The sequence below is a fragment of the Alligator mississippiensis genome, chromosome 1 (assembly GCF_030867095.1).
Source record: "Alligator mississippiensis isolate rAllMis1 chromosome 1, rAllMis1, whole genome shotgun sequence".
Lineage (NCBI taxonomy): Eukaryota > Metazoa > Chordata > Crocodylia > Alligatoridae > Alligator > Alligator mississippiensis.
Genome location: NC_081824.1, coordinates 418,156,424 through 418,167,996, shown reverse-complemented (window position 1 = coordinate 418,167,996; position 11,573 = coordinate 418,156,424).

Sequence of the window (11,573 nt, the reverse complement as noted above, 5' to 3'; positions counted from 1 at the left end):
GAATGACAGGGGGAGACGGTTGGGGGGGGGGAAGGCGAGTGTGGTTTCGTCTCCCCCACTCTGTCCACTCTGTCCCTGCTGTCACAGCAGCACTCTGCTGCCTCCAGGGAGCAGGGCGGCGGGTGGGGGGACGGTGGGGGAGGCCAGCAGCACTGGCTTCGCCCCACTGATCCATCCCCTCCATCCCCACTACCATGGCAGCGCTCCACCACCCCCTGGGAGCAGGGCCGGGGGTGAAGCCAGCACCACTGGCTTCGCCCTCCCACTCCATCCCCGCCATCATGGCGGTGCTCCACTGTGCCACCACCTCCTGTCCATAATGCTCTTGGAGCACTCTGATTGATTGTTTCAGTAACCAATCAGAGTGTTCCAAGAGCATTATGGACAGACAGACAGATGGACTAAGCCCTCTATTATTGTTACGGGGTTGGAGTCCCTCTTCTGCCTCATTCAGGAACTCATATGCCATGCCTTTGATGGGAGAAAATTGAAAGATTCATTCCAAACACAGAACATTCGGTGCTCTCAAGGTATTTAACTGAAATAGCTGTTGGTTTCTTTTCATGCTCCCACCTGGGAAACTACTAACATGGATATTCATTCAGCAGAAAATAAGCACAGTCCTTAAGGTACTTTATGGCTCAAAGTTAACTCACTCTGCAATAACTTCCTGTCTTTTCTTTCAGGTTGTCCAGTTTCCATCCCCTGGACAGTCTTCTTAGCAGCTGATCGCCGTGGTAAGTAAGCAAATCACGGTCTCACTGGCCGGTAGTCTGTCCATTCCTTTGTGGTCAGTCTAAGTTCAGGGTCCCTCATGTCAGGTGTCTCCCCTTCTCTTTGCCGAACTCTCTCACTGTCTCATTGCCCTCTTGGGCAATTTCCCCTTCTCTACTGCCGGGTTTTATTGGTGGCATCCTCTACCTCTGCGTCGTTCCTTTCAATTCCTTCCAGGTGGGGGATTCCCTACAGCTGGCACTGCTTAATGACATCATCCTACAGTGATTCTCTGTCCTTAAGTAACAGGGTTTACACCGGCACCCTGTTACAATTATATTAGAATAACGTGCTTTTGCTGAAAAAAAAGCCATCATACTGGGCTGTATTAACAGGAGTGTCACTTGCAAATGAGAGGAAGTGATTCTTCCACTCTATTCAGCACTAATGAGGCCTCATACCTGGTGAGGCATCACAACTGATACGGTGTCCAGTTTTGGGTCCCAAACTTCAAGAAAGATGTGGATAGATGGGACAGAGACTAGTAGAGAGCAACAAAAATTATGAGAAACCTGGAGAAAAAGATATATGAGGAAAGACAGAAAGACCTAGAATTATTTAGTTTGGAGAAGAGAAGACTGAGAAGGGATTTAATAGCAGCCTTCAAATATCTAAAAGGTAATTACAGAGAGGATGGAAGCTGTGGTATTTCCATACTTGGAAATTTTCAAGAGCAGGTTAGAAAGACACTTCACTGGGATGGTTTAGTCAGGGATGATCCTGCCCTGAGCAGGGGGCGGGACTAGATGATCTCATGAGGTCCCTTCCAGTCCTACTTTATTATGACCCTAAAAACTGAACAAACATAAAGCTCTTCAGTTTTAAGTCCAGGATTACAAGGCTAGATGGGCATTCTCTAGACCAGTGGCTGGCAACCTTTGGAGCTGCAGGCGGGAACAACCCAGCTCAGGTCCAAGGCGGATTGATGTTTCAACTCAGCAATGAACACCATGCGCCCCCTGAAGCTAGGGGGGCATGGCAAGCTCTGGCAGGCAGTGGCAGCGGTGGCAGCGGTGGGAGCATGGCGGTGTTGTTGGTGGTGGGGTGGGGGTTGGAGAGCACCGACTGGTGATTGGCAACCACCCGCAAATGCTGCCAGCAGTGGCAGCAGCGGCCAGCGGTGATTGCGGACCTCCCACAGATGCCGCCAGTGGTGTCAGCAGCGAGGGGGGGGCGGGTGGTAAGCAGTGACTGCCTGCAGGTACTGCTGGCAGTGTTGGTGGCGCCTTTTCATAGGGGGTACACATGCATTCATGTGCACCTACTAAGTGTGACCAATGAACTCATCTGCTGACACTATTTCTCCCCACTCCTCATCTTTGGCATGGGTGCACTCTCCGCCCCTGCTGCCTGGCTTTAATGCAGCTCCTTATTGCCTGGCCCAGTGCAGGCACAGGAAAAGTCACCAACTGCTGAAGCTCACTGCTGCCTATATGGCACTGAATTCCCACAGCTCTGCAGGCCAGATCCAGTGGCTCTGTTGATTGCATCTAGCCCAAAAGCTGTATGTTGCTAACTGCTGCTCTAGAATTTCTATGGCTCTTGTGCTTTAATCCTGACATCAAACCAAGTATAACTTATGTGTGAAAACAGCATGTAGCAGGGAGGCAGGACAAATAGTATTTCATCTTACTTCATAAAGAGACACAACTTTGCATATATAAGTTATGACATTGCTATGTAGTTATCACTTGCTTCCCTGGTGCTGCAGTTTTAATTTAGTTTTCGAGATTACCTGTTATCTTGGCTAAGTCCCTGTCTTCAGGTACTCATCAAACTGATATATTGAACCTATACCTTGGGTGCCTACAGATGCTCAGGGCCCCTGCTCTAACTCATGGTGTTTTACATAGAGTGCCATGAGTTAGAGCTCCATCCCCACCCACCTGCAAGCCAACAAACATTAAACCGGTTGGGTCGGGGGGCTTGAGTGTACCTGCACTGGCCCTGACTAACAGGTGTGGGTGCTCCAGTAACCTTGGAGAAGGCTGCCAAACCACCCTTCTCCCCAGCCCTGCCCTCTCCCCAGGCCTGGGCCTGTCAGCGGGGAAGAGAGGGGGAGGGAGCAGGAGGCAGCTGCTGACTCTGCTTAGCCTGGCTGGAGCTGGATGGGGGAGAATGGGGTGGAATGGAGCCCCCTCACCTTGTGGGGCCCCCTGCTGCTACTTCATATGGGGTATTGGGAGAAGCCAGGCTGGGCCCGTAAGACAAGGGGGGCCACTCCACTATCGCCCCCTCCAGCACTGGCCAGGCTATGCCTAGTCGACAGCTGCCTGCTGCTCCTTTGCCTTCTCCTCCCTCTCCTCCCCTCACTGACAGCCCCAGGGGTGGGGCTGGGCTGGTGTTCACTGGCACAAGCCCCCAAAGTGAAAAAAAAATACCCCTAGAAGGAGCACAAGTTCCCTATGGTGCTCTGCTTTAGAGCACCTTCATCTAATACCTCGTTGGAGGAGGGTTAATTTTTTGCACAATCAGGATTTTAAAAGCACTTAGTAGCCATGCATGTGTGCTATGTCACTGCTGTAATATGCTTTTACACACTCAATCACATGAAAAATGTAACTTGTGTAAGCGCTCTTTGGGTATCATGTTTCTAAACCCATTGGTCTGAGAAACGTCCAGACTCTGAAATCAGTCTGACCTGGGGTTTGCCAGACCCACATTCCAGCTGCCCTTGACCCTGGAAGCAGCACAGATCCCCCCACCCAAGCATCCTTAGTAGTTTATGCAGAGTTCCCTCAAGTTCTGCCCATAAGGGGCATTCCCAGAATAGCACTCTGAATGCTGAACTTTACACTGAACTGAACGCAGATTTTGAAGAGTTTGACACCTCTTCTGTTCCAAGGTGATGAAGTGATTTACATCTAGCCCTGAGGTGCAGAGCTTAAGCTCTGAGGGGGAGCAGGCATTCAGACATGTCCATTATAGATTGGATTGTCCATTATAGATTACTAACAGTTTCCATCTGCAATATGGGGTCCTAACTACCTAAAACTTGTCAATTCTGATTGTTCTCTAGGGTGGTTGGTTTGGTTTCAGGTACTGCAACACCCATGTAAAGGTGCCTTCAAAAATTATTTGGATCTAGTCTCAAATTTCCATCCCAATAGCCAGAAACTAGGAATGTGGAAACCTCAGTACTCTCTTAGCAACTTCATTATTTTCATCAGGTAGAGTGTTCCAAATTGATGACCCTTTTCAGATTCAAGTATGGTCTTCTCCTGACTAAAAATGGTAGTTTTAAACAATACTGAAATTTTCAATCAACAGAGAGTTTCCAAAATCAAACAGGCATTCATAAGTTTACACAGTCAGAATCCTCAAATTGTCATAACACATGTTTAAATAAAATGTAGTAAATTGATTTTAAGCAGCAGGCCCCAGGATGCTTGAGTATGAGATCATAGCTTTACAGGGGTGAGCTGTACAATGCAGCATTCTTGCCAAACAGTTATGAGGGGAATATACTTACTCATTGCATGTTTCAACTGCAGCCATTCAGCATGTCCCCCCAATTTTAGAATGGTCTGATTTTGTGAAAAATTACTTTTTTCATTACAAGTCGTTTTAATCCTCAAAATCTGCATAGCCTCTATCAGCATCTGCTTGATACTTGAGAAAAACATATTCAAACATAACAGTAATAATAATTGCTCCCTAAAGTCTATTCAGAAATCCCTATGGTTGTTGTAAATACATCTCTTGGAAGGTGACTAAGTAGATGGTGTTTTTATTTTATCTGCTGGAGTAACTCTGCATTTCTTTTTGTACTTCAACTTCAGCTACAAACAAAACACCTGAGATCCAGGAAATGCAGTCAGAGGAACATTATACCTCTCTACATGGTGATGATAATACATTGGCTAGGATCCTCCCTTCAGAAGTTCAACAGGACACCTAAGGAACAGAACAGCACATCAGTGCTGTAGGGCAGTCTACCATCTTCGCTTTGCTAAGGCAAAATGAAAGTTTAAGTCAGGCATGGTAAACAGACCTAACAGTATGTGACCTACACTCAAAAGCAGAGCCTACCTCATATTTGCAAAACATTATCAGCCTTTCTCACTTGCCATGGGGTTTCTTTTGAAACTTTACTTTCACTTACATCCTCATTAAGCCATGGAGACCATGGTCACATTGCATCAAACTGCTGACAATCCCCACAAGAAGAAGATCCCTATGCACTACTACTGACGTAACTTAGAGAGCCCAGCACTGGAAGGAGGCATGCTTTATTCTCCAAAGTGTTTCCATCACTCCAGCACTGCAGCTCCAAAGTTAAAAAAAAAAAAATATATATATATATATATATATATATATATATTTATTAAATTTATATCCTGCCCTGTCCAAAAGACTTGAAGCAGCTTACCATAAACAAAGAACCCACAGATAGAATTCCCCAAACAACATCCCAACATCCCAGAACTCTACCTCCCCTTCACTCCCAATCACTGCCCCTCTGCCCAGACCCACGCACAAGCAAACCCTCCCATCAAACACCTCCCAACCGCCACTCACATCCAGGTGCAAGAAAACTCTTCCTACGCCCTCACCCCTACCCGCCCACTTCTACTGCCCAACTTCACCCAGGGGAGATCCCCCCACACTCCCAATGTCCCCTTCAAACCCCAACCCTGTCCCCCCACCCCACACAAAAAAACACACCTAGTTTTTATCCCCACCTTGGTCACTGCAGGGCACCCTTAAGCATCTTCCCAGAGTGGCACCTGGTCAGGGGGGCTGCTGGTTTTATAGGATCTTCAGCAGGGGTGGGCAAAATATGGCCCATGGGCTAGTTCTGGCCCACCAGGTGATTTCATCCAGCCTATGGGCAGGTGCCTACCAATTCATTGTATCTGTTCTGGCCCCAGGCTGCCCCTGCTGTGCTTACACAGGGCCGAGCCCTGATTACTTCTGCAGGGGCAGCTGCACTCCCACCCTTGCCTGTGGAATGGCCCTGATCCTGGCCCCACAGCAAGGGAAGCAGCAGTGGCGGGTGGGGGAAGGGTGGCAGGAGGGGGAAGGGTGGTGGGAAGGCAAGGAGAGGTGGGGTCAGGTGCAGGGAAAGGGCAGTGGCAGGTGGAGGCAGGGGAAGGGCAGTAGTGCTGGTGGGTGAGCGGGTGGGCAGAGAGAGGGGCAGGAGAAGTGGGAGCAGCAAGTGGGAGTGCAGTGGCAGCTCTGCAGAAGCATGGGAACCATGCCAGTGGGGGACCAAGGTGGGGTGGCAGGAGCGTTGAGCCTGGGCCAGCAGGGTTGCAGGGCTCCCCGGGCTCACATGTAGTTCCCAGGTTCTCTGTCTGAGCCATGAGCCTCTGGGTTGAGTCTCATTCAATGGAGCCAGCGGCTGGGCCCCACTCACTGCCAGGCACAGATCATGGGAACAGCAGGGAGCCCTGTGCTATGGAGCTGGGCCAGCTCTACCCCTCTCCCTGCCACCCCAGCCAAGCCACATGACCTGCACCACCAGCTTCATCATGCGGTGTGCCCCCCGGCAGTGCAAGCCTTGGGCATGCGAGTCCTGAGTGATGGAGCTGGCAGTCTGGCCATGTGCAGTCCTGGGGCTTGCTGGGATCACATGCTGCCAGGGAGCTCTGCCTGCTGCAGGCCATAAGTGCCCCAAGGGCCTGCAGCCTGCTGCTGCCACTGGCGGGCAGGAGCCGTGCACAATGTGGGAGTGTGTTTGTAGGGGGGTTCCACATGCACAACCCCCATACACATGCACCTACACCCCCACAGACCCCTGCAGACACCCTCCCCCTCCACATACCCCACAACCGACAGCCCCCTCAAAACCCCATACACACCCACACCCCCATACATCTATACACACACCCACATGCTCCCCCACCCCACATACCCATCCACCCCCTCACACCCTCTCCCCATAAACCTCATACACACATCCACACATACCTCACATACACAAACACCCACATACACACACCCACAGACCCCCACAAACCTTATACCCACCCACCTGTACCTCTCCACCCCCCCCACTATACAAAGGTAAGACATTTTGAGCTATTATGCAATCACTTCTATGTACACAATGTAAACACACACAAATCAGGACAAAAATCTTTTTTGAAATAAAAGTAAAATATGTTATTGTAGATGTTTGAATTTTAGTATATAATTTGTTTTTTTTCCTTGTTCCAAGGTGACTTTTTTCTTGTTCCAAACTCCCTTGCCAAAAGGAGTACTTTCAGGAGTAAGGGGAGGGACTTCCAGTGGCAAAAGTCAGGGGCAGCACTTCAGGTCCCAAGATGGTGACCAGGGGGTGGGGCACCTGTCAAGGAGTGGGGCTATCCTTGCAGCCCTTAACAGCTCACCAGAACTCATTAAGTGGCCCTCCAGCCAAAATTATTGCCCACCCCCGATCTACAAGCTGACAAGGCCCTCCCTTCTTTTGGGTGGCCTGAACTGGCCCCCAGCTCCTCCCCCGCCCCGCAGAAGCATATGTACACACTCACACACACACACACACACACCTATTCCAGATCTTGTTATCTCACTTTTAACTAGGAATATGAACCAGGGGGATATACATGCAACAGGTACCTTTGATTTCTCACTGCTGCAAACCTCTTTCCACTATATCCTCTTTTCTCCCCTGACCTTATTGCTCTCACTTGCTATATGAAATCTTATTTAAATGGCAAGAACCATGGGAAACAATTTCTTCATGTTCAGCTGTCAAGCACATACGCTATATATATAATTAGAATTCCAAGGTACACTAAAAGTGTATAGTTCACTTTTAATTGGACTCTGATAGTGTATCCCTATTTTTCAAAAAATGATCCAAACAAAACCAAAATATTTTAACAATAATTAGGATAACTTTTTTATGGTGCCTTCCTACAGCAATTCCAGTGGCCCTTCTGAAGCTAATTTAAGTATGGGGTTTAGTCAATGTCAGTGCACACACAAAAAAATAGCTGAATTTGGTCCTTTCATATACAAATGAGAAAAGTTTTAAGAATTTAACTTTGCATATAATAGATGAAGTAGCTTAAATGTTTAGACATAATTAAAAATGACAATTTAGTGCTTATTTCATAGCAATAATTTGGAAAATAATGAGAATTTTGTTAATAATTCTAAAATATGTTTAAATTAGATAATTTAGTGCTTTCCAAATATTTTTCTGTGGTTCTTTCATAGCTGATATCCTTATAATCTGTAACGTTCATATACAACATGCTATTTTGCCTTATTTGTGTAACTGAGTTGAATTGAAAAAATGGACTTTCCTTGTTAGCTGACCACAAAAACCTACAGTGGCCCAAAATGCACAGTTAACCCAATTTCTTTCCCATATTTTAGCCTTAACCCTGTTACTACCCACACAAAATAACCTCAACCTGATTTTGCAATTGCTTTATATTCAGGTCAGCTTACCTCAGCTAAATAACTTAAATACTCAGAGGTTGTCTGTACATGAGCATTGGAGAAGATTCAATTAATCGAGTCTGCTGGAGCACGGTAATTACCATCCTGCAGCAGCCTCTTGTGTCTCCTGTATTAGAGTCCTTGCGCTTCAAAACGGTGGTGGGGGTGCTTGAAGTATACCTCAACAAATGAGTTTTAATTCAAGCACCCCCACCACCATTTTGAAGTGAGGTGACACCAATAGATGAAACACTGTGACACTTTAATTAAAGTGCTGCCCCTACACTCGCAGAGCATGTATAAAAGTGCCCTTAGTTTTCTACTGCCTGCCCACCATTTCCACAGAACAGAGATGAGCTCTCAGGAGTGAGACTAACTGATATGATAACTTTGGCCCCAAAACTCATCATTTTAAGACTACACTACAAGCTTCAAACTCTCCTTTCTCATCTCCATTAAGATGACAGTAACTGTTGCCCATTCTCTGAGATTTACTGAAAAGGTAAGTTTGGTCCTAATGTCAGGTTTCACCCTCATCTGCCCACCTCCTGACTAGCAATTCATTCCATCCCACACTCCCAATCTTCAGATCAGTCTTTCAGTCTAGTCTCTACATTCATTCTGCCCAGCCCCTGGCTCCCATGTCAGTTCTGCATCCTACGTGCAGTCTTGTCAACATCACTTGTAGCTTCCAGGCCCTCCTGCAACTTCCCAAGCTCAGTCTTGTTGGAAGAAGATGGTGGAAGAGCAGTGGAAACATTTTGCTGCTCACAGGAAGAGCGGAAGCAGAACGGCCACAAGCTGTGGGGATCCTTCTGCCCTTTTCCCTTATGGCAGAGTGGTTCCTGAGGGGACAGAGAAGAAATCTGTCTTGGCTACGTGTCCCACTAGCTTGTCTCCTTGGGAAAAACAGTCAATGGAAGGGGTAGGGGTGGGGGCGGGGGGACAGTCTGCCAATAGAGGGGGGAAGGAAATCTATAGGCAGGGTAGAAATTTGCAAGAAATCATAATCATAATCACAAGATGTGGGCAGACCTGCGCTACTTGTGGAAAAGAAGTGATTCACTGTGATCCACTCTAACTCCTCTGTCAACCTGATTCAACCAATTTCTATACCATTCAGTACATCTCATCTAACAGTAAATGTCTGTTGGTGTATACGCAGATAAACACTACAAACCACATTTGTGGGGGACAGCCTAATTCTCTTAGCCAAGTAAGCTACGAGCTTTCCCAAACTGCCATGGGGTAATCTGGGCTCAGTTCAAGATCCTGAAGCCAAATTAGTATGGGTGCACCAATAGAGATTTTTGGAGGCTGATACTGATAGGCGATTTTTAAAGAGGCCTATCAGCCGATACTGATCCAATTGCTGATACAGCTGCATGTAGCTGGCAAGTCCATTGTGATGGGAGAGGGTGTATCGGGGGGGGGGGGCAGATCAATGCTCTACATGGTGAGGGAGGGAGTGGGGCAAAGGCTGCCCAGCTGGGTGGTGTGGGGCAGGGTACAGGAGCCGCAGCACATCTGTGGGGTGGGGGGACAGTTCCCACTGCTGCACACCCCCTGGGAGGGCATGTGCTCCCTGGATCTGCGAAGGGCAGGGCGGAGCAGGCTGCAGCTGCAGCCAAGGCTGCGCCGGACTCCTTTTGGCAAAGGCTGGGCTCAGGACAGGCGGTAGCAGCACTGAGAGAGGTGCTATGGGGGAGGGGCTGCAGACACCCCAAATTTCACTGTAGGTCCCCCATAGCCCTCCCTACCAGTGCCACTGCTGCCCGCCTGGTGCAGCCCTGGCTGTTCCTGGTGCATGGGTGGAGACGGAGCTTGCGCCAGGGCTGTGCTGGGCAGGCGGCAGTAGTGCTGGGAGGGGGCTATGGTGAAATTTGGGGTGGCTGCACCCCCCCCCAATAGCTTTCCCAGTGCCGCCGCCATCCACCCCAAGCCCAGGCCCTGCCAAGAAGAGCCTGGGTGCAGCCCTGGCTCTAGCCTGCAGCTGCAGCCCGCCTGCCCTGCGCAGCTCCAGGGGGCACATGCCCCCTGAGCCGAACTGCAGCTCCATCAGGCTCCCTGTCCCGCCCCAGCTGGGCAGCACCTGCCCCAGCCCCTGTCCTACTCCCTCCCTCACTGTGGGGGGCAGGGGGTGGCTTTGATCTATCCCCCCCACGCCCCTTCCCTCCCCTTCCATCACAACAGATTTACCAGCTGCACGCAGCTCTCCAAGCTGCCAGGCTGTGCTCCTCGCTGCCTGCATGCTGCACTGCAGCTGCATGCACGCACGGGCATTTATTGGCCTTATCAGGCCAATTGCCAATACAGCCAATTTTCTTTACATCGGTCTGGTATCAGATCAGCACTGATATATCAGTGGCCAAAACCTTATTTTATTCTAGGCAGGTCTCTAGATCTACAGAGTGAATGCTTATTTTTTCTGCTGAGGGAAACACTATATTCTTCTTCCCTCTGCCCCCACATTGATACAAAGAACATGCAACAAAGGGAAGCGAATTACACTTTTCTTACCTACAATTTTCATAAGCATTGGTAGTGATTTGGCCCACAAGATTTACCATAGACTCTTTATCTGCTAATATAAAATAGTGGCTTCAAATACAGCACCACCAAGCTTCTCAAACAACACATGTATGAAACCCTTTTCCTGCAGTGTCAGAAAGATTTGCATGTCCTGGGAAGCTTATTTCAAGAACATCCATAACAAAACAGGTTTTACTTTTATTGCTCTTGTCACATTACACAGATTAAAAAGTGTTATTCAGTAAGCAATATCAGATATATTGCATTTAAATATTGGTCTGATTCAGACAAATTTAGGCTTCATATAGACCTTCTGGGTGCCACTCTTTAGGAGGGATGTGGGCCAGCATCAAGAGGGTCCAGAATAGGGGCACTTGCATGATCCGGGGACAGAAGGGCAGACCCTATGAGGAGAGGCTACTGGAACTGAACCTGTTCAGCCTTCACAAGAGAAGGCTGAGAGGAGACCTGGTGGCCGTCTATAAACTTACCAGGGGGGACCAGTGGGGAATGGGAGAGACCGTTCCCCTGAGCACCTCCCGGAGTAACAAGGAATAACAGCCACAAGTTGACTGAGAGTAGATTCAGGCTAGACATCAGGAGGCACTACTTCACTGTCAGGGCAGCTAGGATCTGGAACCAACTCCCAAGGAAAGTGGTGTTGGCTCCTACCTTGGGGGTCTTTAAAAGGAGGTTTGATCATTACCTAGCTGGGGTCATATGAGCCCAGTATTCTCTCCTGCCCGGGGCAGGGGTCGGACTTGAAGATCTACTTAGGTCCCTTCCATCCCTACATCTATGAACCTAAAAAATTCAGTTTCTTCCTGGGAGGGTTGTTGCTTTTCTCCCGGGAGATGTTCAGGCTT